The sequence below is a fragment of the Nyctereutes procyonoides genome, unplaced genomic scaffold (assembly GCF_905146905.1).
Source record: "Nyctereutes procyonoides isolate TBG_1078 unplaced genomic scaffold, NYPRO_anot_genome, whole genome shotgun sequence".
In the NCBI taxonomy this organism is placed as follows: domain Eukaryota; kingdom Metazoa; phylum Chordata; class Mammalia; order Carnivora; family Canidae; genus Nyctereutes; species Nyctereutes procyonoides.
In genome coordinates, this window is record NW_026575046.1 from 64,683,397 (window position 1) to 64,708,816 (window position 25,420).

General features: G+C 35.4%; 1 protein-coding gene across 1 annotated transcript in view; it reads right to left on the minus strand.

The window, feature by feature from the left end:
- Nucleotides 1–25,420, minus strand: part of MCU (mitochondrial calcium uniporter) — a 195,121-nt gene that overhangs the window by 41,335 nt on the left and 128,366 nt on the right.

Sequence of the window (25,420 nt, forward strand, 5' to 3'; positions counted from 1 at the left end):
AATATTATTTCTCCAGGTAACTATCAGGCTCCCTCACTTTCTTCAAATGTTTGCTCAAATTTCACTTTCTGAGGGAAGCCTACTCTGGCTACCCAATTTAAAATGTCAGTCCCAGAAATTAAGATGGCAGAGTACTTGGGGGACCCAAAGTTGGTCTCCTCTCTCGAATACAACTACATAGTTATCAAATCATTCTGAATACTTGAAAAATCAATCAGAAATCTGAAAAAATAAATGCTGCAAGTCTACAGGTAGAAAAGAAATCACAGTTTAGGAGGTAGGAGATGCAGAGACTTGAATCTGATATGATATACCAAAGGATATGATGAAGGGGTGGGAGCCTGCTTAAGGAGGCTACTGTAAAGTATTATAAGCAGTGGAGAGCAAATTCGGAACTTCTAGAAGTCTGCTACAGTGGGGGACATCCCTGGCTTAAAGGTGCCCAGGTGGCAAAGTGGAATGAAAACCCAGATGTGACAGGATGGTCTCAGGATCCCTAGGATGGCAAGAACAACAGGGGGCAGAGTGGGGCAGAGTTCCCAGGCATAGGAGCAGAGAAGTTGGCTGAAAACAGTGAGTCTAGGTGCAGGCTTTCTACTCTGTATTGCCATAAACTGCAACAACTGGATGATTGTGCAACTGCTTTCCTGGACAGGATCCAGCAAAAGGCAGAAGCCTGGCAAGATCCCCTCCCCAAGAGGAAAGTGTGAATCTGCTATGGGAGTCCCTAAAATTTGGGAGTTTTGAAACTCAGTCATATGCCGGAGATAAAAAAAGCTTGGTCATAGGCTGGGTGGACAGAATTCTGATGGAAACCAGGGAGACAAGAGTGATTGATTGCTTTTTTGTGAGGGTTCACTGAAGAGGAGGGGTGTGAATTTTCACCTCTGGGGCTAGAGAGCAGGGTGCAACCATATTCATCCAGCCCATTAGTGCTGAAAGCCTTCAGGGAGCAAAACAGTGCCACCTAGTGGAGTCTGGATCTCTTATTCTGTGCCCTGGCCCCTCTGAATACTGGAGGCACTTCACCAGAGGTAGTCCACCTGACAATCAGCGCAATAGACGCCTCCCCCAGAAGACCACCACGAACAACTCACTTGCACCAAGTTTATTGATGATAGAAGTCTACAAAACTTCAGCTCTTGGGGAAAACAATATATACTATTCTTTGTATTTTTATTTTTTAGTCTTTTAATATTATATTTTCAGTTATTTTATTTTTTCAATTCTTTTTAAATTTTTATATGTATTTTATATAATTTTTGCTTCCTTTCATTGTATATTAATACACATATATATGTATTTATACTCACATTTATATATTCACATATATACGTTTTTCTTTCTTATTTGGGGATCTAGTTTCTTTTAACAAGCAGATCAAAACATACTCAAGATCTTGTTTTGTTTTCTGTTGTTGTGGTTGTTATTATTCTTTTTTTTTCCTGTTTCTTTCTGCTTTTCTTTCCTGGACAAAAATGACGAGATGGAGAAACTCACTCCAAAAGAAAAACCTAGTGGAGTCTGGAGCTGGAATCTGGTGGTAGTACTCACTGCCAGGGATTTAATCAATATGGATACAAGTAATATGTCTGAACTAGAATTTAAAACAATGATTATAAAGACACTAGCTGGGCTTGAAAAAAAGCATAGAAGACACTAGAGAATCCCTTACTCTAGAGTAAAGAAAACTAAAATCTAGTTAAGTTGAAATTAAAAATGCTATTATCAAGATGCAGTCCAAGATGGAGGCCGTAAAAAAAAGGATGAATAAAACAGAAGAGTGAATCATTGATATAGAAGATAAAATGATGGAAAATAAGGATGGTAAAAGAAGAGGGAAAGAAAACTACTAGATCATGAAGGCAGACTTAGGGAATTCAGAGATTCCATAAAGTAAAATAATATATGAATTATAAGAGTCCCAGAGGATAAGGAGCAGGAAAAGAGGCAGAAGGTTTATTTGAACAAATTATAGCTGATAACGTTCCTAATTTGGGAAAGAAATGGACATTTAAGTCCAAGAGGTCCAGAGAACTCCCCTCAAAATCAACAAAAATAGGTCAACATCTCGACATATATGACAGTGAAGCTTACAAATTACAAAGATAAAATCTTGAAAGCAGTTTGGGACAACAGGTTAGACACATAACCCACAAGGTTAGACACATAAAGCTAGCAGCAGACCTGTACAAAGAGACCTGGCAGGCCAGAAAGGACTGGCATGATATATTTAATGTGATAAATGGGTAAAGTATACAGCCAAGAATACTTTATAGAGCAAGGCTCTCATTTAGAATACAAAGAGAGAGAAAGAGTTCCCAGGACAAACAAATACTAAAGGAATTTGTGAGCACTAAATCAGTCCTGCAAGAAATATTAAAGGTACAGAGAGAGCCCAAAAGTAACAAAGACCAGAAAGAAACAGAGACAATCTACAAGAACAGCTACTTTACTGGTAATACAATGCCACTAAATACATATCCTCAATTATTACTCTGAATGTAAGTGGACTAAATGTTCCAATCAAAAGATATAAGGAATCAGAGTGGATTAAAAAACAAGACTCGCTATATGTTGCTTATCAAAGACTCATTTTAGACACACAGACACCTCTAGATTGAAAGTGAGGGGGTAGAAAACCATTTATCATGCATGCTAATGGACATCAAAAGAATGCTGGAGTAGCCATCCTTATATCAGACAAACTAGATTTTAAACCAAAAACTGTAATAAGAGAAAAGGACACTGCATCATAATAAACAGGTCTATCCGACAAGAAGATCTAACAATTGTAAATATTTATGCCCCTGACATGGGAGTAGCCAAATATGTAAACTGATTAATAACAAAAATAAAGAAACCCATTGATGATAATACAATGATAGTAGGGACTTTAATACCCTACTCACTGCAATGGACAAATAATCTAACCTGAAGATCAACAAGGAAACAGACTTTGAATGACATACTGAACCAGATGGACTTCACAGGTATATTCAGAGCATATCATCCTAATGCAGCAGAATACACATTCTTCTCAAGTGCACATGGAACATTCTCCAGAAGAGATCACATAGTGAGTCACAAATCCGATCCCAACTAGTACAAAACGATTATGATCATACCATCCATATTTTCAGACCACAATGCTATGAAACTTGAAGTCAACACAAGAAGAAATTTGGAAGGACCACAAATACATGGAGTTTAAAGAACATCCTACAAAAGAATAAATGGGTCAAACAGGAAATTAAAGAATTTTTTTAAAATACATGGAAGCAAATGAAAATGAAAACACAACAATTCAAAACTTTTGGAATGCAACAAAGATGGTCCTACGAGGGAAGTATATAGCAGTATAGACAGTTCTTCCTCAATAAGCAGGAAAAACACACAACCTAACCTCATACCAAAAGGAGTTGGAGAAAGAATAGCAAATAAAGCCTAAACTCAGCAGGAGAAGAGAAATAATAAAGATTAGAGAAGAGATCAATAAAACGAAAAAAAAAAACAGTTGAACACATCAATGAAACAAGGAGCTGGTTCTTTGAAAGAATAAGATTAATAAACCCCTAGCTAGACTTAAAAGAGAAAGGACTAAATTAATAAAATCACGAATGGAGAGGAGAGATCACAACCAACACTGAAGAAATACAAACAATTATAAGAATATATTATGAGCAACTGTATACAAACAAATTATACAACCTGGAAGATATGGATGCATTCCTAGAAATATATAGACTACCACAACTGAAACAGGAAGAAATAGAAAAGCTGAAGAGACATATAACCAGCAAGGAAATTGAAGCAGTCATCAAAAATCTCCCAACAAACAAGAGTCCAGAGCCAGCTGGTCTGGCAGGGGAATTCTACCAGACATTTAAAGAAGAATTAATAACTATTCTTCTGAAACTGTTTAAAAAAATAGAAATGGAAGGTAAACTATCAAACTCATTCTATGAGGCCAGCATTACCATATCCCAAAACCAGACAAAGACCCCACCAAAAAGGAGAATTACAGACTAATATCCCTGATGAACATGGATGCCAAAATTCTCACCAAGATAGAGCCAATAGGATCCAACACTACAGTAAAAGGATTGTTCACCATGACCAACTGGGATTCATTCCTGGGCTGCAGAGGTGGTCCAATATCCACAAATCAATCAATGTGATACACCACATTAATAAAAGAAAGGACAAGAACCATATAATCCTCTCAATAGATGCAGAAAAGGGGTTTGACAACACACAGTATCCCTTCTTGATAAAAACCACCACATGTAGGGATAAAGGGAACATACCTCAACATCATAAGAGCCATATATATGAAAGATCCACAGTGAATATCATCCTCAGCAGGGAAAAAGCTGAGAGCTTTTCCTCTAAGATCAGGAATATGACAGGGATGTTCACTATCACCACTGTTGTTCAATATAGTACTAGAAGTCATAGCCTCAGCAATCAGACAACAAAAAGAAATGAAAGGCATCCAAATTGGCAAAGGAGAAGTCAAACTTTCACTCTTTATGGACAACATGATACCCTATGTAGAAAACTCAAGGTTCTAACAAAAAATTGCTAGAAGTGATACAGGAATTCAGCAAAGTCCCAAGATATAAAATCAATGCACAGAAGTTAGCTGCATTTCTATACACTAACAATGAAGTAGCAGAAAGAGAAATCAGGAATCAATGTCATTTACAATTGCACCAAAAATCCTAAGATACTTAGGTGCCCAAAGCAATGTACACATTTCAACAGAATCCCTATCAAAATACTAATAGTATTTTTCAGGGTGCTAGAACAAACAATCCTAAAATTTGTATGGAACCAGAAAAGACCCTAAATAGCCAAACTTACGTTGAAAAAGAAAATCAAAGCTGGAGGCATCAAATTCTGGATTATTCAAGCTGCATTACAAAGCTGTAATCATCAAGACGGTATAGTACTGGCACAAAAACAGACACATAGATCAATGGAACAGAATAAAGAAACCAGAAATGGACTCTCAACTCTGTGGTCAAATTATCTTTGACAAAGCAGGAAAGAATATCCAATGGAGAAAAGAGTCTCTTCAACAAATGGTGTTGAGAAAATTGGACAGTCACATGCAAAAGAATGAAACTGGGCCAATTTCTTATACCATACACACACACACACACACACACAAACCCTCAAAATGGATGAAAGACTTAAATGTGAGATAGGAATCCATCAAAATCCTAGAGGAGAACACAGGAAGTAACCGCTGTGACATCAGTCATAGCAACATCTTGCTGGACACTCTCCAAAAGCAAGAGAAACAAAAGAAAATGAGCTATTGGAATTTCATCAGGATAAAAAGCTTTTGCACAGCAAATAAATAATCCGTAAAACTAAAAGGCAACCTATAGAATAGAAGATACTTGCAAATGACATATCAGATAAAGGGCTAGTATCCAAAATCTATAAAGAACTTATTAAACTCAGAAAACAAAAAATATAGTCAAGAAATGGACAGAAGACATGAACAGACATTCCTCCAAAGAGGACATACAAATGGCCAACAGACACATGAAAAAATGCTCAACATCAGCATCAGGGAAATACAAATCAAGACCACAATGAGATATCACTTCACACCAGTCAGAATGGCTAAAATTAGCAACTCAGGAAACGACAGATGTTGGCACGGATATGGAAAAGGGGAACCCTCATACAGAATTAGTGGAATTGCAAGCTGGTGCAGCCACTCTGGAAAACAGAAGGGAGGTTCCTCAGTTAAAAACAGAACTACCCTATGACCCACCAATTGCACTACTAGGTATTTATCCAAAAGATACAAACATAGTGATTCGAAGGGGCACATGCACCTTGATGTTTATAGCAGCAATGTCCACAATAGCCAAACTATGTAAAGAGCCCAGATGTCCATTAACAGATGAATGGATGAAGATGTGGTATACTGGGGCGCCTGGGTGGTTGAGTCATTAGCGTCTGACTTTGGCTTAGGTCATGATCTAAAGGTCCTGGGATGGAGCTCCACATCAAGCGTCCCACTCAGCAGGGAGTCTGCTTTGCCCTCTGCCCCTGCCCCATTCATGCTTGGTCATGCTCTCTCTCAAATAAAAATTGTAAAGAAAAAAACAAAACAAAACAAGATGTGGTATTTACTCAGCTATCAAAAAGAATGAAATCTTGTCATTTGCAATGACATAGACAGAACTAGAGGGTATTATGCTAAGCAAAATAAGTCAGAGAAAAACACCATATGATTTCATTCATATGTGGAATTTAAGAAACAAAACAGATGAACATAAGGGAAAGGAAGGAAAAATCAAATAAGATAAAAACAGAGAGGGAGACAAACCACAAGAGACTCTTAACTAAAGGAAACCATCTGAGAGTTTCCTATAGTTAAGGGAAACCCCTGAGCTAAAAGGGAAGTAAGTGGGGGGGATGGGGTAATTGGGTGATGGGCATTAAGGAGAGCACTTGATGTTATGTGCAACTGATGAATCACTAAATTCTACTCCTGAAACTAATAATACACTATGTGTTAACTAAATTGAATTTAAATTAAATTTTTTTTAAAAATGTCAACCCTAACAATTGGTACTGCTTATATATTTATATATTTCCCATCTCTGTTGTGAGCAGTGATGACTTTAACTATGCCTTAAAAAAAAAAAGATTTTATTTATTTATTTTAGAGAGAGAATGAGCATGAGTGGGGAGAGGGGGAGAGGGAGTAGAAGAGAGAGAATCCCAAGCAGACTTCTCACTGAACATGAAGCCTGATGTGGGGCTTGATCTAATGACCCTGAGAACATGACCTGAGCCAAAATCAAAAGTTGGATGCTTAATTAACTGAGCCACTCAGGTGCCCTGAATTATGTCTCTTTTTTTCTGCCCCACTACTATACAGTTTAGTTTATATTATTTCTTAGTGCTTACCTATTTATCATCTAATTATCTATTACCTATTTATCTATCATCATCTATCATGTATTATCATCACTCACACCCTCTTTTACTGGATTTATTGATTTTAAACATCTTTTGTTAGTGTGTTACACAACATAAGGTTTATACCACTTTATGTCACTTTTGTCCTCACTCTTCCAGCTTTTGTTAGTTATATCAATACTGCCTTGTCAAGGTTTTAAACATTCATACTTGCTCTATAAAACCCTATCTAGGGGCACCTGGGTGGCTCAGTGGCAGAGCATCTGCCTTTTGGCTCAGGTCTTGATCCTGGGATTGAGTCCCCCATCAGGCTCCCTACTAGGAGCCTATTTCTCCCTCTATGTCTCTGCCTCTCTCTAAATAAATAAATAAATAAATGAATAAATAAATAAAATCTAAAACAAAAACAAAAAAACAAAATCCTAATCTACATATTTATTCTAGTCTTAATTTTATGGATCCAATGGACTTGATGCTCACTTACCACTGTGTTAACTATAGTTTCTCCTTTCACATGTTGGGGTCTGAACTCCATCCTATAGAAGTAGGACTCATCAGAACAAAATTTCTCTGGAATTTGGCATGTTAGAAAATCCTTGCCTTTATACTGAAAGATCATTTGGATTGGCATACAATTCCTAAATAAATATTTGAGGAAAGTATTAGGTAAAGTGCTAGTATTGAATGTTGCATTGGAGAAGACTGAGGTCAGCTACTTCTTTTGGAGAACTGAGCTCTCATAGCTTTTGGGGCTCTGGAGCCATACATAACGTCTCTCAGAATCTTCTCACACACACCTATTTGACCTTCACTAGATCTGGAAGCATTTCTTCATATATCAAGCTTTAGGATCTCTCTGGCTGTGTTGAAGATGGAACTTATTTTCTTATTCACTTTCTTATTTTAAGGTTATTTCAAGAGAAGGGGAAAAGTGCTGCCTTTATCAGGCCATTACTTATTTAAATAGTAACTCTCTAATGTGAACATTTCAAAACATACAAAGAAGTAAAGAGCACAGTGTGATGAAGTAAAGAGCACCGGGTGATCTTCCAGGTACCATCACCTACTCCTATATTTACCAACATTTTATCAAATTTGTTTCATCTATATCCACTTAGTTTTTTACCTGTAGAATAACTTAAAGGAAATTCCAACCAGCATATTGCATTACCTGAAATTATTTCTACACACATCTACAGACCATTTAAAAATAGGATTTAAAATCTGTGATTTTACAAGGTATCCTTAAAAGTAAAAAATGTTTTTGTGGGGCAAAGAATTGCTTAAACACACGGTTGTTTATGAGTATTATTTGTTAGGATGCCATAGAACATAGGTTGGCAGGCAAAACAACTGCCTTTCTAAATAAAGTTGTATGGAACACAACCAAACCCATTTATTTACTTCCTGTCTAGAGTAAGTCATCAGTCATTTACTTTCTCACTACAATGGCTGAGTAACTGAGTAACTGTAGCAGTGTTGAGTAGTTACAACAGAGACTATATGGCCCAGAAAGTGTAAAATATTTACCCTTTGGGCCTTCAAGAAAATGTTTGTTGACTCTTGCTGTAGAATGCTACCTCTGTAGTTTGAGATAAATCACTTTCCCAAAGTCCTTCCCAGTCACTTCTATAATGATACTGGTAATTATAAAATATTACTTATTAAATGTTCACTAACACACATATAGGTCCTTTCCTTTCTTTAAACCTTCTAATACCATAGAGTCTAATAGACCAGTAGAAACAGAAATGATTTTGCTCTTGTCATTTTTTTTTTTTGAAACGGAGCAACAATAACAACAAACCAACAAAACCCAAACAAGACAAAATGAAGGAGAGAAATGTACATGCTGGAGAGCAAAGAAGCACTGTTATTCTAAACTGTCTTCCATGACTCCCCCAGATTCAATATATTTCACTGTTAGTTTATATTCCTTTTTTTTTTTTTTTAAAGATTTTATTTATTTGAGAGAAAGAGTGAGTGAGCAAGACAGCATGAGCAGGGGGAGCAGGAGAGGGCAAAGCAGGCTCCCCACTGAGCAGGAAGCTGGCTCTGGGGCTCAGTCCCAGGACCTTGGATCCTGACTTGAGCCAAAGGCAGATGCTTAACTAACTGAGCTACCCAGGCAACCCTTAATTGTATATTCTTAACAAAACACAAGAAGATAGAAAGCTTTTAATAAATTCTTATCTGATGCTTGAAGTTAAAAAATCTCAAGTTAAAAAAAAAGGAAAACATGGGACACCTGGGTGGCTCAGTGGTTGGGCACCTGCCTTCGGCTCAGGTTGTGATCCTGGGATCCAGGATTGAGTCCCTCATTGGGCTTCCTACAAGGAGCCTGCTTCTCCCTCTGCCTATGCCTCTGCCTCTTTCTCTCAGTCCGTGTCTCTAATGAATGAATAAATAAATAAAATCTTTAAAAAAAAAAGGAAAACATTCAGGCAAATGGCATGTATTTATTCACACATTTAAATTTCATAGGCAAACATAAAGATTAAGGTTAAGAAAGCAAATATTCAAATGTGCAGAAATCATAAGAGTAAAATCTCTAGTAATATCAATGCCAAATGAACAAGGTGATTTGGTGTCTGATTCCTTGAAAAAACAAGATTATACTTTTGGCACAAAAGAGTCCACGGGCACCTGGGTGCCTCAGGTGGTTGAGCATCAGACTCTTGATTTCAGCTCAGGTCATGATCTCAGGGTCCTGGGATCAAGCCCAGCATTGGGCTCCTTGCTCAGTGGGGAGCCTGCTTGAGAATTTCTCTCCCTCTCCTCTGCCCCTCCCCTTACTCATGCTCTTCCACTCTCTCTAAAATAGATGTATAAATCTTTTTAAAAATAGCCCATATATTTTTCTTGTTCCTTTTTAAAAAGTAATCTCTATACCCAACATGGGGTTCAAACTCACAACCCCAAGATCAAGAGTTGCATGCTCCACCAACTGAGTCAGCCAGGTGCCCTGATTGTCCACATCCTTGATAAATAATTTGAGAATTTCTGGGAAAAACAAGGGCTTAAAGTATAAAATCTGCTCTGGTATTACAACCATTTCTTAAATCTTAACTCCAAAGAAAAATGCTAGCATTATCAAGTTCGAGTCAGTCTACAAAACATCGTTACTTAATTTTCCCAAGTCATAAAATTCAAGCTAATAAAAAATCAAACTTAAGTATTATAAAAAGACATTTCATGCCCTCAGAGCAAATTATTAAATGTAAGTCAAAGCTTACTTTAAAATTCTTTACTACTATCATAAATTATGCAACTTCCCCTACACTCACCTTTCATTGTTCAGAAGAGCAAACTCAGCAACATATTTCTGTCAGCAACTTGGGAAGAATGTCAAGTCTAAATAACCTGTCAATACCCTCAGAATATTAATTGCCATTTAGACACTAGACCATCTAAGTTAAAACAGAAGAGAGGGAAGGAGGAGAAAGGAATATAGAAAAGAAAGAAAAAGGCAGTTCCCTATTTGCACAATTCCATCTATTTAAAAAAATCTTAGATTAACACTGTAAAACTATTTCATTTGATCTCAAGCAAATGTTAAAAAGAAAACCAGAGGCCCAGAATGGCATCACTTAAGTTGAGTCCCCAAACCAGGGCTTTATTATAAACCCAACTGCAGTTTCAACCTCCCCCAGAAATGTAGACTTAATTGGTCATCAAGAAATTTCTAATGGGTGCCACCACGTCTGCCACCAGGGCCCTCTCCATTCCCTAAGTAAGATGAGATAGTCTGTTATAAGACACTCTGCTCTTCCCTCTAAGGGAACAATCTTTTCATTTTGCTAATAACTTTCCTGCTCAGCCTCCTTCTAATAAAAACTTTCCATTTTGTACAACTCCTTGGGGTTCCCCCCATACTTGCTATATGGGATGTGACCCGATTCATGACTTGTTTAATAAAGACAATTAGATCTTCAAACCCACTCAGCTGAATTGTGATTTTTAACACAAGACAAACTTATAATAGCTTCTACAATTTGGCATCAGTTTTATCCATATCCTCTATATAATACAATTGTTGAAGCATCCCTTCTTTGATAACTTTTCCTACTTCAACTCTAACAATATACTGAAATAAGCACCAAGACTGTAACTCCTCAAGATATGATATATGGGAAAACACCAAAAGACTTGGGCCCAGTTCCAATTCACTATCTTCAATTTCTACCCTTAAGTCTTGGTATTTTCATTTGTTAAATTAACAACAGCAATGACAACAAAATTGATGATTTCACAAGGCTGATTTCATTTAAGGATAAGTGATAATATGAATGTGACAACATTTGAATGACTAATGTCTTACTAAAATAAAATGTAAGATATTTGGAAATATAAACTCAAAATAATCTTAAATCTCCTTAAAAGACTGACTGAAAAGAATTTAGTTAGTATAATGTATTTTGACTACCTGTAAACTACCTCTAAACAAGGACATATTATACAACCTAAACACCTTATTATGTTAAAGGTAGAAATCTAAGGTAAGATTTTAGAAGAGAATCTCTTCAGGTAAACCATAAAAAATATTTAAACGGTTAGACTAAATATAGGGTCTATTTTAATCTTCTTTCAATAACTCACCAAGGACACAAAGTTTCTTATGCAGAAACTTTGGCATTAATATTTTGTGACTTAAATTATATTACAGTTTAATATTAGAAAATTATTTTCTCCTTGAAAATAATTAAGTTACATTTTATTATAACATAGGCAACATTTCCTCCACTAGAATATATTGTTACTTTATAATGGAAGTCATGATTCAATTGATATATCTTTGATTTCCTAGAGAATTTCATATGTATACAACAAGGCAATATGAAGCTTTTTTTTTTTTTTTGAAGGACTTTTTGTCGCATGTAGTCAACATCAATTTTTGAATTAGGGAATTAAATCTAGCTCCTAAATTATCAAGAAGTTTATTTAAACATTAATACTTGTTCACTGACGTGGGGCATAAAGGAATTTCCTTACAACTTACAGTCTGTTGACAAGTACTTGAAATGGGCAGAGTGACCTTCCTCTAGGAACTCAACTGCCTTGATGTTAATACTTTGCCAAGGGCAAAAGGCAACCTTAGCTTAACATTAGCCCAGGATCCTAGAAGTTTCCTTTAACATATAAAAATACCTTTGGAATTTCCTTTATCTCCACACCTCCCTCCTCACCTAAGCATACAAGGCAAGACCTTAGCCATAATATTCAGCACCACTGCTGATCTAGCAATAGATTAAAATAATCAGAGCACTCAAACCTTAACTGAAACTAGTTGTACATCATATTATTCAACATAATATAAACTGATGAAAGGTCATTTTTATTTTTTTAATTCTTTAAAAAAGATTTTATTTATTTATTCATGAAAGACACAGAGAGAAAGAGAGAGAAGGAGAGAGGCAGAGACACAGGCAGAGGGAGAAACAGGCTCCATGCAGGGAGCCCGATGTGGGACTTGATCCTGGGACTCCGGGATCATGCCCTGGGCCAAAGGCAGGCGCTAAACCGCTGAGCCACCCAGGGATCCCCTGAAAGGTCATTTTTAATCCTAATAAACATAAATATTCATCCACTTAACTGTATCAAGAAATGCTCATTAAAGCCAATTCTCTTATATTAGGTCTTAAAATTAATAACTAGATTTTAAGACTTAAAAGATTAGTGATATTTCTGGCATGAATTAACTTCATTGATAAACAATGTTTCTATTTTAGATTTTGGTATTACTGCAAAATTACAACATATGGTTTATATTATGCAAGAAACAGAGCCCAATATCTGCTATAATTCCATTGTATAGTCGAGATCCCTAGTATTTGAGGTAATCCTACACCTGTATTTGGTATGTGTTTATACCCTAATGGTTGCTACATTTTCCTTAATGGATGCACTTTTACTCCCTTGGGTCTCATGACAAATATGTTAATGATACCACAGTGAAGAATTCTGTTTTTTCTTAAGTGACAACCTTCCTTTCCCACAGTGAACTGGAAAGCTCTTTTCTACCTTGTTTCTTTCTTTCTATTTATTAAGAACCTACATTCACGCGCAAAAATAAAATGTTGGGATGCCTGGGTGGCTCAGCAGTTGGGCATCTGTCTTGGGCTCAGGGCGTGATCCTGGAGTCCCACATCTGGTTCCCTGCATGGAGCCTGCTTCAGTCTCTGTCTCTGTCTCCCATGAATAAATAAAGTCTTTAAGAAAAAAAAAAGAAAAAAAGAAAATGTTGGCCTCTTTATACTACCTTATTTGGGTTTTTAAACAACTATTATTTTTATCCAACATTTGAATTATAAGACTTTTCAAACATGCAGCAAAATTGAAAAGATTTTACTGAGTTAAATATTACAGTTTAACAATTAGCTCATAATTTTACACCCTTTATAACCACCTTCACCTAGATTCAATATTACCAGGTTATCTATCCATTCCTTCAAATTTTACAAAAAATTTTAATTCTTATAGTTTTTCATTTTTAAATGCATTACCTTTTCCAACTCCATTTCCTTTACAACTCTCCTGCACTGTTCTGATTTTTGTCATTACCTGTTTTCACTTGTAATATTGTATTCTAGATGTCTATTTAGATGCCTGCTTCCCCTTCAGAGTAACAATCACCCTGAAGACTGCTTTCATTTCTTTATATTTTGGAGCCCACCCCACCCCTAGACCCTAGGAGAAAATAGAAGCTTACTAAGCTTTGTGTTGTCTTTGTCTCTTTCTTCATATCTCAGTATCTTTGGCAAGTTTTACAACTTTGCTTTGTGTCCAGGTTTTCCTCTCTTGGAAATTGTTACTAACTTTTCTTTTACTGCTAAACTACCCTGAGAAATAAGGAAGTAATTATGATTTCTATAAGCATTTTGGTAGATATTCAGAGTGTAAATTTCTTCATGTATATATTAAATATCTACTTTATTTTAGCTACTGTCATTGCATAAATATATTCCATGCTGTATTGGGATGGCCATTAAACTGCTAATCATTGTTTTTATTTTTTAAAGATTTTTTAAATTTATATGACAGAGAGAGTGAGAGAGTAAGTGAGCATACATTAGTGGGGTGACCAGTAGAGAGAGAAGGAGAGGCAGACTCCCTGCTGAGCAGGGAGCCTGACATGGGGCTCAATCCCAGGACCCTGGGGGTCATGACCTGAGCTGAAGGCAGACACTTAACTGACTGAGCCACTCAGGTGCCCCTAATCATTGTTTTTAAACAAAAAAACCCAAATGCAAAATCCTCAAAGGACTCATTGTTCCACCAAACCTAGCCAGCATTTGTACCTTTCAATAATTATTTGTACATTTCAAAGCAGTGTAAAGATTTAGACATGAGGTAATGAAATCAGAATATAAACCACAATGGAACATGAACTTTCAATAAGTGTTAAAGGTATAAATGTAAGTTTTTGAAAGATGTTTTTATTGAGAGTAAAACTGAAACTTCACTGGTTGCTCTTTTTGATTGACAGTTCAATTTGGCTATGGTTCCTTTTATCACCTGAATTTGTATTTCCCTCTAGTACCACTGAAGTCTGGAAGCTCAGTATTTGTTGATATAACAATATTGGGGAAGTAAGTAGTTGCATCTATAAATTAATGTAATGGGATAAAACTCCCACTCTGAAATGATATAAAAGGAAAATAACAAGTTTTAAACATTTTTTTTTGCTTGATGATGAGTAAACAGGATTTGTTATATTATTCTCTATATAACTGAAATATTTTGTAGTTTTCTCTACTTTGCTAGTGCCTGGGGGCCATGAGACTTCTGTGCTTGTTCTAGATAACTTCTCAAAAATACTGTCCACAGATCTGCAGCATCAGCATCAGATAAACATGTTAGAAATGCACATCTCAGGCCCCCCCTCAAACTTATCACATTCTGCATTTTAACACAACCACTAGGAAACTCATATGCATATTCAAGTTTGAGAAGCACCACTATAGTTCACCCAGGTGAGCTTCAAGGGGGTTTACATTAGATGGTTAGATGTAGTACTCTCAGACATTTTACCTTTCTCCTTTATCCAGACCCCAGCATAAGAATTTAGAGTTTGTGGGGACACAACATGACATAATAGAAAAAATGTGACACTGCGGGTTTGAAAAATGGGGCTGTAGTCCCATCTCTGTATGTGACACTGAAACTTAGTTCTTCTCATCTGTAAAATGAATGGGTTATACAACATTCACTGTAAGGTCCTTCAATTCTAAAAGTCTTCAAATTTATGAAAATAAATAACAGATATTTAGGGAACTGGCTCAACTGTATGTGATATCCAAGGAACTGGGCCTACTTTTAATGCTATAGGTATCTTGTTCATCAATTCCTTTATGTTTATTTAGGTTTGAAAATTAACCTCTATCTTTTGTTTTCACACTTGGTTTCTGGAAGATACATAGTGAGCCTACTATTAATAATTTCCCTCACTGCTTCCTTTGTTCTTAAATGCAGATAAAACACAGGTAATAGGATTCAGGAAAAAGTAAAATCAGATTCTATGTTTTGTGTAAGAGCATGAGAATGTTAATGTTCTTGGAAAAATATGAATCATTTAGAGGTAAAGGATTATAATTCCTGACACTGTCAAATGGATCAGGAAATAATAAAATTCATCTGTGTGTGTGTGTGTGTGTGTGTGTGTGTACATGCACGAGAGAGAGAAGAGAAATAAAGCAAATGTAGCAAAATATTAATAACGATGAATCTAGTTGAAGGGTATAGGACTATACATTGTACTTTCTGTAATTTTTTGTAGGTTTGAAATAATTTCTAAATAAAAGTTGAGAGAAAAAAATTAACATAAATATATTATCTACTAACCCTCAAATGCCTATTTTATTCTTTCTTCCTTAAAGTAAAATATAGATTTATTTATTTTTCTGTAACCTTTAACATGCAAGAGGAAACCTTAAAAGGAAAAAAATCATTATCTAGAAGATTATAAAGAAGCGTTAAGTGCAACTTACACTCCCATGTTGCTTCTTTATTTTGTCTTTTGGATACAGACTTGCTTAATTTTCTTCCTAGCTAAGGATAAAATAAAAAGGGTGAAAGAAGGGGTGAGAAGTTGCCTCATATTTTCCTTATATTAATGAAGTAAACAATTTTAAACCAAAAGTTGGCGTTGTACAATTTTCATTTTTGCTCTAGCTTTGGCTAATAATGAAAAAGAATGTAGCTACCACTCACAAATATAAATAACTACAGGCCTTCTTTATTTCTCTGCAAGGAGAGGGATACAACAGCTGCTATAAAAATCATTCTCCACCCTCCCATGTGCTGTGTAATTGTAATAGACTTAAACCATGAGAAGACCAAATATAAAAAAAGAAAGAGCAAAGCAGTTGGTTCTGTTGCAGGGTTCCTTTTCCATTTACTGTAAGTTACTTTACCAAATTAAAAACAAAATAAATACACTGCCTGCATTTCTAACATAACTGTCCTGCTTAACTGTAAATCTCAACCCAAAATACCAAAAGACTCATATACTAGCTAACTGATAATGTTCCTTCAGTCTCTCCAGACTTTCTTCAATCCATAAAAACAATAAATCTATCTTCAATTAATCAGATATTTAAAAACACTCGTAAGTTTTGTCTTTAACATTGGCCTCATACAAATAACACAGATTTTGATAACCTTTCCTCCTTTTAACTACCATTACAGAAGGGGATTCATTTTAATTTGCTTAGTTTTAAAAAATGTCCTTAACAAAACCATTCTAGAGTATAACTTCAGATAATGAACACATTGCTTAAAATTAATACAAAAGAATAGTCATTAAAGGTCTTAGTGCAGTACAAAGGGTAAGATCAAATAAGATAGTTGAGATCATTTTCATATATAATTCAAAACTGAAAATACTCAACCCAGAATGGTCCTCATCCCACATTCTCTGACTCCAGCTGATCTCTCCATCTGTTAAGGGATCACATGGGAACCAATCTCAGCAAACAATCCTAATCACAACTTTACACAGTCTGAGAGATTGATAGAGCCTTATCTAGAGATCCCTGATATATGATCACTATCATCCTCTTCATTTTCTAAGTATATATAGGGTCCAATTTTTCAAATTATTTTTTTATCCTTAGTTCTACAAAGAATTTGAGGCAACTACAACACAAACATTTTTTTAAAAGGAGGTTGGTCTATTTTTTTTTAAGATTTTATTTATTCATTCATAGAGACACAGACAGAGAGAGAGAGAGAGGCAGAGACACAGGCAGAGGGAGAAGCAGGCTCCATGCAGGGAGCCCGACGTGGGACTTAATCCCGGGTCTGCAGGATCATGCCCCTGGTCTGCAGGCAGCGCTAGACCACTGCACCACCAGGGCTGCCCCAACACAAACATTTTTGATAAAATGGTGGTTACTTTAAAAAATCTTGAAATCAAAATTTAAAAAAACCAGGACCAAGAAAACAAAAATACTTGAAAACAAATATTGGGGCAAAAGAACATGTGGATCATTAAAACCTTCACACTGCGAAATTAATTTCCATACTCTAAACCTCTAAGATAGCCAGAATAATGGCCCCCCCAAATGTCCATGCCCTAATCTCCGGAATTTGTGGGCATGCACATGCCAAGGGGAAATTAAGGTTATATAGATGGAATTAAGGTTGCTAATACATGGAAGATACTGGAAAAGCAGATTCTCCTTTGGAGGCTCCAGAAAGGAACACTTCCTTGCTGACACCTTGGTTTTAGTTCAGTGAGACCTGTATTTGACTTCTAAACTATTGAACTTTAAGATAAAAAACTTATGTTGTTTTAAGCCATAAAGTTTGTGGTAATTTGTGAGAGCAACAATAGAAAACTATTGCTCCCAAGACAAAAAGACAACACAATCAGTGATAACCTCCATTAGAAGGGAGGAAACATAACAATTTGTCAGGAAAGGCAAATATTTTATTTTTTATTTTTAAAGATTTTACTTATTTATTCATGAGAGATGCAGGGTTCCTAATAATACTCTGAATATTAAACAAGAAATTTTACATGATTTTTTCTTACATTATTCTTTGATAAAAGATGAGAATATCTTTATCATCTTAAGATACAATTAGTAAAAAGTAAAAAGTCAATCTTTGAGGGAGTAAAATAATATAAACCAAGTTTGGACTTTTTGGGCAGAGTCAGCCTGATTTGAAAAGATTATAACTTGGAATAGCATAAATATTATGGGTAATTAAGTGTAATAACTCATATAATAAAGTTCAATTAGAATTAAAAACTATTAATAGATATATACTGGATAAATCTTAAAATTAAATATAGAAGGATAAGCAAATTATATTACTGCAGAAGTTAAAAGAAACGTGCTATTTTAATTTTCATATGTATTAATATATACATGTATAATATATTCAACATAAATATTAAATATTAAAATATATGGGAAAGATATCATTTTTATGACAATTATCTCTGGAAAGAAAGGATTTGGGGACTTGGGATGGGAACAAAGGCAACTTTAACTTTATTATATTTATATTGCTTATTTTCTTTCCAATTTTTTTTTTTTAGTATATGTGATGCCAAAGTGAGCACAATACATTGTTTATTTTTCTTTTTAGTAAAAAAGATTTGATACAGGTATGACAAAATGTGAGTATTTAAGGGTATAATTCTCTGTAATTTTGTTTACAAAATTTCTAAATTAAAAACAAAGAAATAAAACACTATCCTTTTAACAGTCTTTGAAAAAATCATTTCTCCAGTTAGGCTTTTTATGGGTGCTGGAAAGACTGAAGATTTTATTTTGTGATATAGGACTGGACTTTATTTTTTATTTTTTTAAAGATTTTATTTATTTATTCATGAGAGATCCAGAGAGAGAGAGAGAGGGGCAGAGACTCAGGCAGAGAGAAAAGCAGGCTCCATGCAGGGAGCCCGACGTGGGACTTGATCCCAGGGTGTGATCCTGGAGACCCGGGATGAAGGTGGCACTAAACCGCTGAGCCACCCAAGCTGTCCTAGGACTGGACTTTAAATGAATGGAACCATACAGCATTTATTAATTTCAGTTTGACTTTTGTTGCTCAACACTATATCTATTAGATTCATCCACACTGTTGAGCTGTCTTTGCTACATATCTGTGTATCCATTATATGTATATGTATGTATATGTATCCATTGTATGAATATTCCAAAATGGACATTCAGGCTTTTTCTAGATTTGGCTAAAAATGCTGTGGTGAACATTCTTCTTCTTTTTAAGAGAGGGGGAGAAAAAAGGGAAGATAGAGAGAGAGAGAGAGAATCTTAAGCAGACTCAGCACTGACCACAGAGCCTCACATGGGGCTTGATCTCACAAGCCTGAGAGCGTGATTTGAGCTGAAATCAAGAGTCAGACACTTAACTGACTGAGCACCCAGGCGCCCCATACATCCTTTGGGTATAACTAGGAGTAGAAGCGCTGGGTCATAGGATATGCATACGTTCAGCTTTAAGAGATATTAGCAGTTTTTAAAGAGGGTAGATGCCAACTTACACATCTATTAATGTTTAAGAGTTCCAGATACTACACCTTCTTGGTATTGTCAGTTTTGTTAAATTGTGGCCATTCTGGTAGATGTTCAGGTTATCTCCTTGTAGTTTTATCCCTTCATGATTAAAGATGTTGAGATCCTTTTCATATATTTACTGACCATTTAGATATCCTCTTGTGAGTATCCACTCAAATTTCTTGCTCACCTTTTTGTCACATTGTCTTATTTCTCAATGATGACTAAATTTCTTGATATAGTAAGGACATAAGCCCTCTGTCAGATGTATTCCTAGTATCTTTTTTCACCCTGTAGCTTGCTGCTTCTCTCAATGGTGTCTTGATGAACAAAAAATTTTAATGTAGTCTAATTAGCAATCTTTTCCTTTATGGCTAGAACTTTTTGTATCCTGTTTAAGAAATCATCTACTCCAAGGTCATGAAGATATTCTCCTGTGTTTTCTTTAATAAGCTTTAATGTTTTATGTTTTCCATTTATGTCTATATTTTACCTAGAAGTGTGCTTTTTATTGGTTGGGGGGGTGTCTAATAGGAGTTGAGGCCAAGATAAAATTTATTTTTATTTTTTAATATGGTAACAAATTGATCCACCAACATGTATTGGAAAGACCATCCTGGGATGCCTGAGTGGCTCAGTGGTTGAGCGTCTGCCTTCAGCTCAAGGAGTGGTCCCAGAGTCTCTGGATTAAATCCCACATCAGACTCCCTGTGGGGGAAGGGGGGCTTCTCCCTCTGCACATGTCTCTACCTCTCTCTCTGTGTCTCTCATGAATAACTAAATAAAATCTTAAAAAAAAAAAGGGAAAGACTATCCTTTCTCCACAAATTGAGATAAGCATTTGTTCTAAGTCAGATATATAGGTCTGTTTCTGTACTTTCTACTTTGTTCCATTCGTCTATATATCTGTCCTTGCACCAATTCTGCACTATCTTAATTACAATAGCTTTAAACAGTATGCAAAGATTTATATAGTTTTATACTGTATATAAAACTTCATATAGATTTATACAGTCTTAATACCAAATACTATAAATCCTTCAGTTTTGTTTTGCTTCAAGATCATCTTGACTATGCTTAGCCCTTTGCATTTCCTCACACATTTTAGAATCAGTTTGTTAATTCTCACAAAAAATTTTTTCCTGAGGTTTTAACTATTACATTGAATATATAGATCCACTTGGGGAGAACTAATGATTAAACAATGTTGAGGCTTTCAGTACTTAAACACAGTATATTCCTCCATTCACTTGGGTTGTCTTTGTGATTTTCTCTAGAGGTTTGGCACAAGTTTCATTTATTACTAGGTATTTTTATGTTATTTGACATTATGGTAAAGAGTATGATTTTTCAAATTTCCTTTTCTAATTGGTGGCATATAGTGATACAACTAGGTTTTTTAGAGACTGTACTAAAGTATAATATGTATGAGAAAAGAGAATTTTAAGTGCTATACTTTGGTGATTTTTACAAACTGATCACAACAAGCATACAACCAATTTTTATATATTGACTCCAGTTCTAGTAACCTTGCCATGTCTACATATTTTAATATTTTATCTGTAGAATGTTTTGGATTTTGATGTAAAAAATTACATCATCTGCAAATAAAATGGTTTTAAATCTTCCTTTCCAGTACAAGACTTATTAAGGGAATTCCTATCTATTCCTAGTTTGCTGAGAGGCTTGTTTTTAGTTTTCCATTTTTCTTTTTTGGTTGCTGTTGCTTGATTTTTTTTGGAGGATGTCTGTATCCATCTTTAAGAAGAAGATGGCCTAAAAAAAAAAAAAAAAAAAAGAAGAAGATGGCCTAGGGTTTCCCTTTCTTATAATGTCCTTGTTGGCTACAAAACAAGTTATAAAGTAAGCCCACTTTTTATATCCTCTGGAAGAGTTTAAGACAGCTATTATTTCTTCCTTAAATGTTTTAAAGAATTGATCAGTGGCACAGTATCTGGGCCTGGAGTTTTTTATGTGGGAAAGCTTTAATTATAAATTAGATTTCTTTTATAGATAAGAGACTGATCAGATTTTGTATTTCTTCTAGGATGGATTTCACTGTTTTTGGGGGGAAGGGTTGCTTTTATTTTTTTTAAAATAACAGCAATATAAGTATATAAGTATATAAAACCATTCAGTTCATCTATTTAAAGTACGCAATAGTGGTTTTTTTTTATACATAGAGTTAGGCAACCATCCCACAATCAGTCATTGAACATTTTCATTATCCTCAAAACTTTGTACTTAACAGTCATCTCCTGTTCCTCCTGACCCCTAACCTCTGACAATCACATATCTACCTTCTGTCTCTATGAATTTGCCTACTGTGGACATTTCATATAAATGAAATCATAGAATATATGGTATTTTGTTAACAGCTTCTTTCACGTAACATAATCTTTTCGTCTTAGCATGTATCAGTTCTCCATTCCTTCTTGTGGACAAATGATATTCCATTGTATGGATAAAAGATATTTTGTTTATCCATTCATCTGTCAGATCAGAAATCTGAGTTGTTTCTACTTTTTGGTTATTATGAATAATGTTAATATGAATATTTGTGTGTAAGTTATTGTGCGGACATATGTTTTCATTTCCCTTGGGTAGTTACCTAGGAGTAAAACTGTGAGATCATATGGGAACTCTATATTTGATTTTGAGGAATTGCCAAACTGTTTGGTAAAGTGGCTGTACAATTTACATTCCCACCAGCAATGTTTAAGGGTTCTAACTTCTCTATATCCTGACTCATACTTATCTTCTTTATTTTAGCCACCAGAGTGAATGTTAAGCAGTATTTCATTGTGGCTTTGACTTCCATTTCTCTGATAAAATGTTGAGCATCTTTTTACATGCTTGCTATCATATCTTATTAGAGAAATGCCTATTCAAATTCTTTGACCATTTTAAAAGACTCTTTTTTTTTTTAAGATTTTATTAATCTATTCATGAGAGACACACAGAGAGAGAGGTAGTGACATAAGCAGAGGGAGAAGCAGACTCCCCACAAGGAGGCTGATGTGGGACTTGAGCCCAGGACACCGGGATCACGACCTGAGCCAAAGGCAGACGCTGAACCACTGAGCCATCCAGGTGCCCCAGGTTGTCTTTTTTATTATTGAGTTTAGCGTTGGTTTTATTATGTTATTCTAGGAATTTGTCCATATCATGTAAAGTTTAAAAATTATTTGCATAAGGTTGTTGGGAATACTCTCTTTCTTTTTTACCTTTTTAATGGCTGTAGGATCTGTAGTGATATTTCCTTTTTCTGTTCCTGATATTGGTAAATTGTATCTACTTTTGTTCTTTTTTTTTAATTTTTTTAAATTATTTATTCATGATAGTCATAGAGAGAGGCAGAGACACAGGCAGAGGGAGAAGCGGGCTCCATGCCAGGAGCCCGACATGGGACTCGATCCTGGGACTCCGGGATCGCGCCCTGGGCCAAAGGCAGGCACCAAACCACTGAGCCACCCAGGGATCCCCTCTACTTTGTTCTTAATTTGTTAGTTTGAATTATTATTTCTTCTTTGATATACTCTCTAATACTGGACGATTTTCCAATGAAAATGTTATAATTTTCAGCTTAATTCCAATGTGGTTAATAAACATATTCTGTTTTAAATCATTTGAAATTTATCAAGCTGTGCTCTATGGCCTAGCTTATGGTCAATTTTGGAAAATGTTCTATGTGCCTTTGAAAATAGCCAAGTAGGGGATCCCTGGGTGGCTCAGTGGTTTAGCGTCTGCCTTTGGCCCAGGGCGCGATCCTGGAGTCCCACGTCAGGCTCCCAGCATGGGCCTGCTTCTCCCTTCTCCTGTGTCTCTGCCTTTTTCTCTATGTCTATCATAATCTTTAAAGAAAAAAAAAAAAAGAAAATAGCCAAGTATCTATAGTTGTGGTGTTGCCAGAGGCTTTTAATACTTAGAATATTCTAAGCTACCTGAATGAAAAAAACTTTCCTCTTTAACTTCTTATATTTATCTTGGCATTTTTATACTTAATATGCTGGTATCTAAACTTACTGATAAGTATTTACGATGTTAAGATGAAAGAAATAGTGGGAAATAGGAATAACCACAATTAATGGAAGGACTAACAACCTGTGTCTTACTTAATTCTGTGTTTTTTAGTCTTCCCTAGAACCCTTGCCTGAAAAAACAGATGCTTAATTTGGGGACACTCTGAGATCTTCAATATTCCAAAGCTAACTTAAGCAGAGAAGAGAGGGAAAGTAAGAAATTTCTTGATTTTAAAAGTCAAATTGGTGCTGCAAGATTCATGCTGGGTTATTTTGTCAGTCAGAACACTGTAATACCTAAGTGGAGGCCTACTGATGACAGATTGGCAGTGGTTCAGGAGGTTGACTCCTACCCCCATGACCTCCAAGGTCTCGATAATTCCTTCTGAGCTTCTACATGAAACATGATGTTAACTCCTAAGGCCTATCTTTTAATAAATATGCAAACAGATATCAGAGGTTTCAAATATAAATATATAAAAGAGATAGATTAGTGTGTATGCATAATAAAAATGCTTTTCTTTCCTTTCCTCCTTTCTTTCTCTGTTGCTACTCTTTCTTCTCAACAAAATGTCAAACTTACTGTGAAAGCTATCTCCTCAAAGTAGCTTTTCAGTTGAACTACATATGCAAGCTATAAGGCCTATCCTGGTTTACCCCAATTTGTCAAAATAATGAAATTTTATTTAAATCCCTCTCTGCTGTTGATTTTTAGAGATGTTGGTTAGATCCAGACACTATTTGTCATGTGGTTCTCCAACCAAATGGCATCTGACAAAATACCTTACATCTTTCTCTTTCCTTTCTTTCTTTTTTTTTTTTTTTTTTAAAGATTTCTTTATCTACTTGAGAGCAAGAGACAGTATGTGGTGGGTCGGGGGCAGAGGGAGAAAGAGCTCAAGCAGACTTCTCACTAAGCACAAAGCCTAATGCAGAGCTTAAACTCACAACCTTAAACAAACAAACAAACAAACAAACAAACAAACTCACAACCCTGAGCCGAAATCAAGAACTAGATGTTTAACCCACTGAGCGACCCAGGCACCCCCCAAAATACCTTTTATCTTTTTCTACCTTTCCCAACAGAAGAAAAGTATTATAGAGACATGACAAAGTCCAAACTGGCATCTGTTTATACACTGAATTAATGGTCCTATAAAGGGAGGATTAAGAGTATTAAGAGTTAGAAGTTACTTTTATTGCTAGTGTATAATTCTCAGTGCCAATATGTTTAAGTGTCATCGAACAGCATCATTACGACAATGCTCTGAGTCAATGCTGTCTTCCTATGGCTTGATAACACAAGCTCTTTGAGGATGGCCAGAATATCACATTCCTCCTCTCTGGATTCAACACTACTAAATAATTTACAAATTGATCTTCAGTAACAATTCCAATAAATAAATGCTGGTCAATTCTACAATTGGGGTATGGTAAAGGAGTTCAAGTTTCTAAAATCAAGAAAGCCAAAGGAAAACTTTAGCAGCTTCTAGGAATAGTACTTTTGGTATTATTTTCATAGAAAAAATTAGCAAAACACTGTGAATATTATTATTACCACAACAGAGTAATCATGCTTTGCTCACTCAGCCTATCCCCTCCTATTAATCATTCTACATTTGAAGCAAACGAAATTCTGAAAAGTCACAGAAGAGGACAACGACCTAAATTACCAGCAGGAACTTTTCATTCTAAATCACAATCCTATAATATAGCCAGAACAGCTGCTCGATTATAAACTGTTTTAAGTCTTTCATGTTTTTTGCTCCATTATTGTGCTATCACCTAATTCTCCAAAAGGAAGTTGAACGCTTTCCATTTTGCCTCTTTCCAAACAGCTATTTTCCATTTTACAAAATTCTAAAAGAATGAAACAAGTCAAAATATTATCCACCACTTAGAGATTAG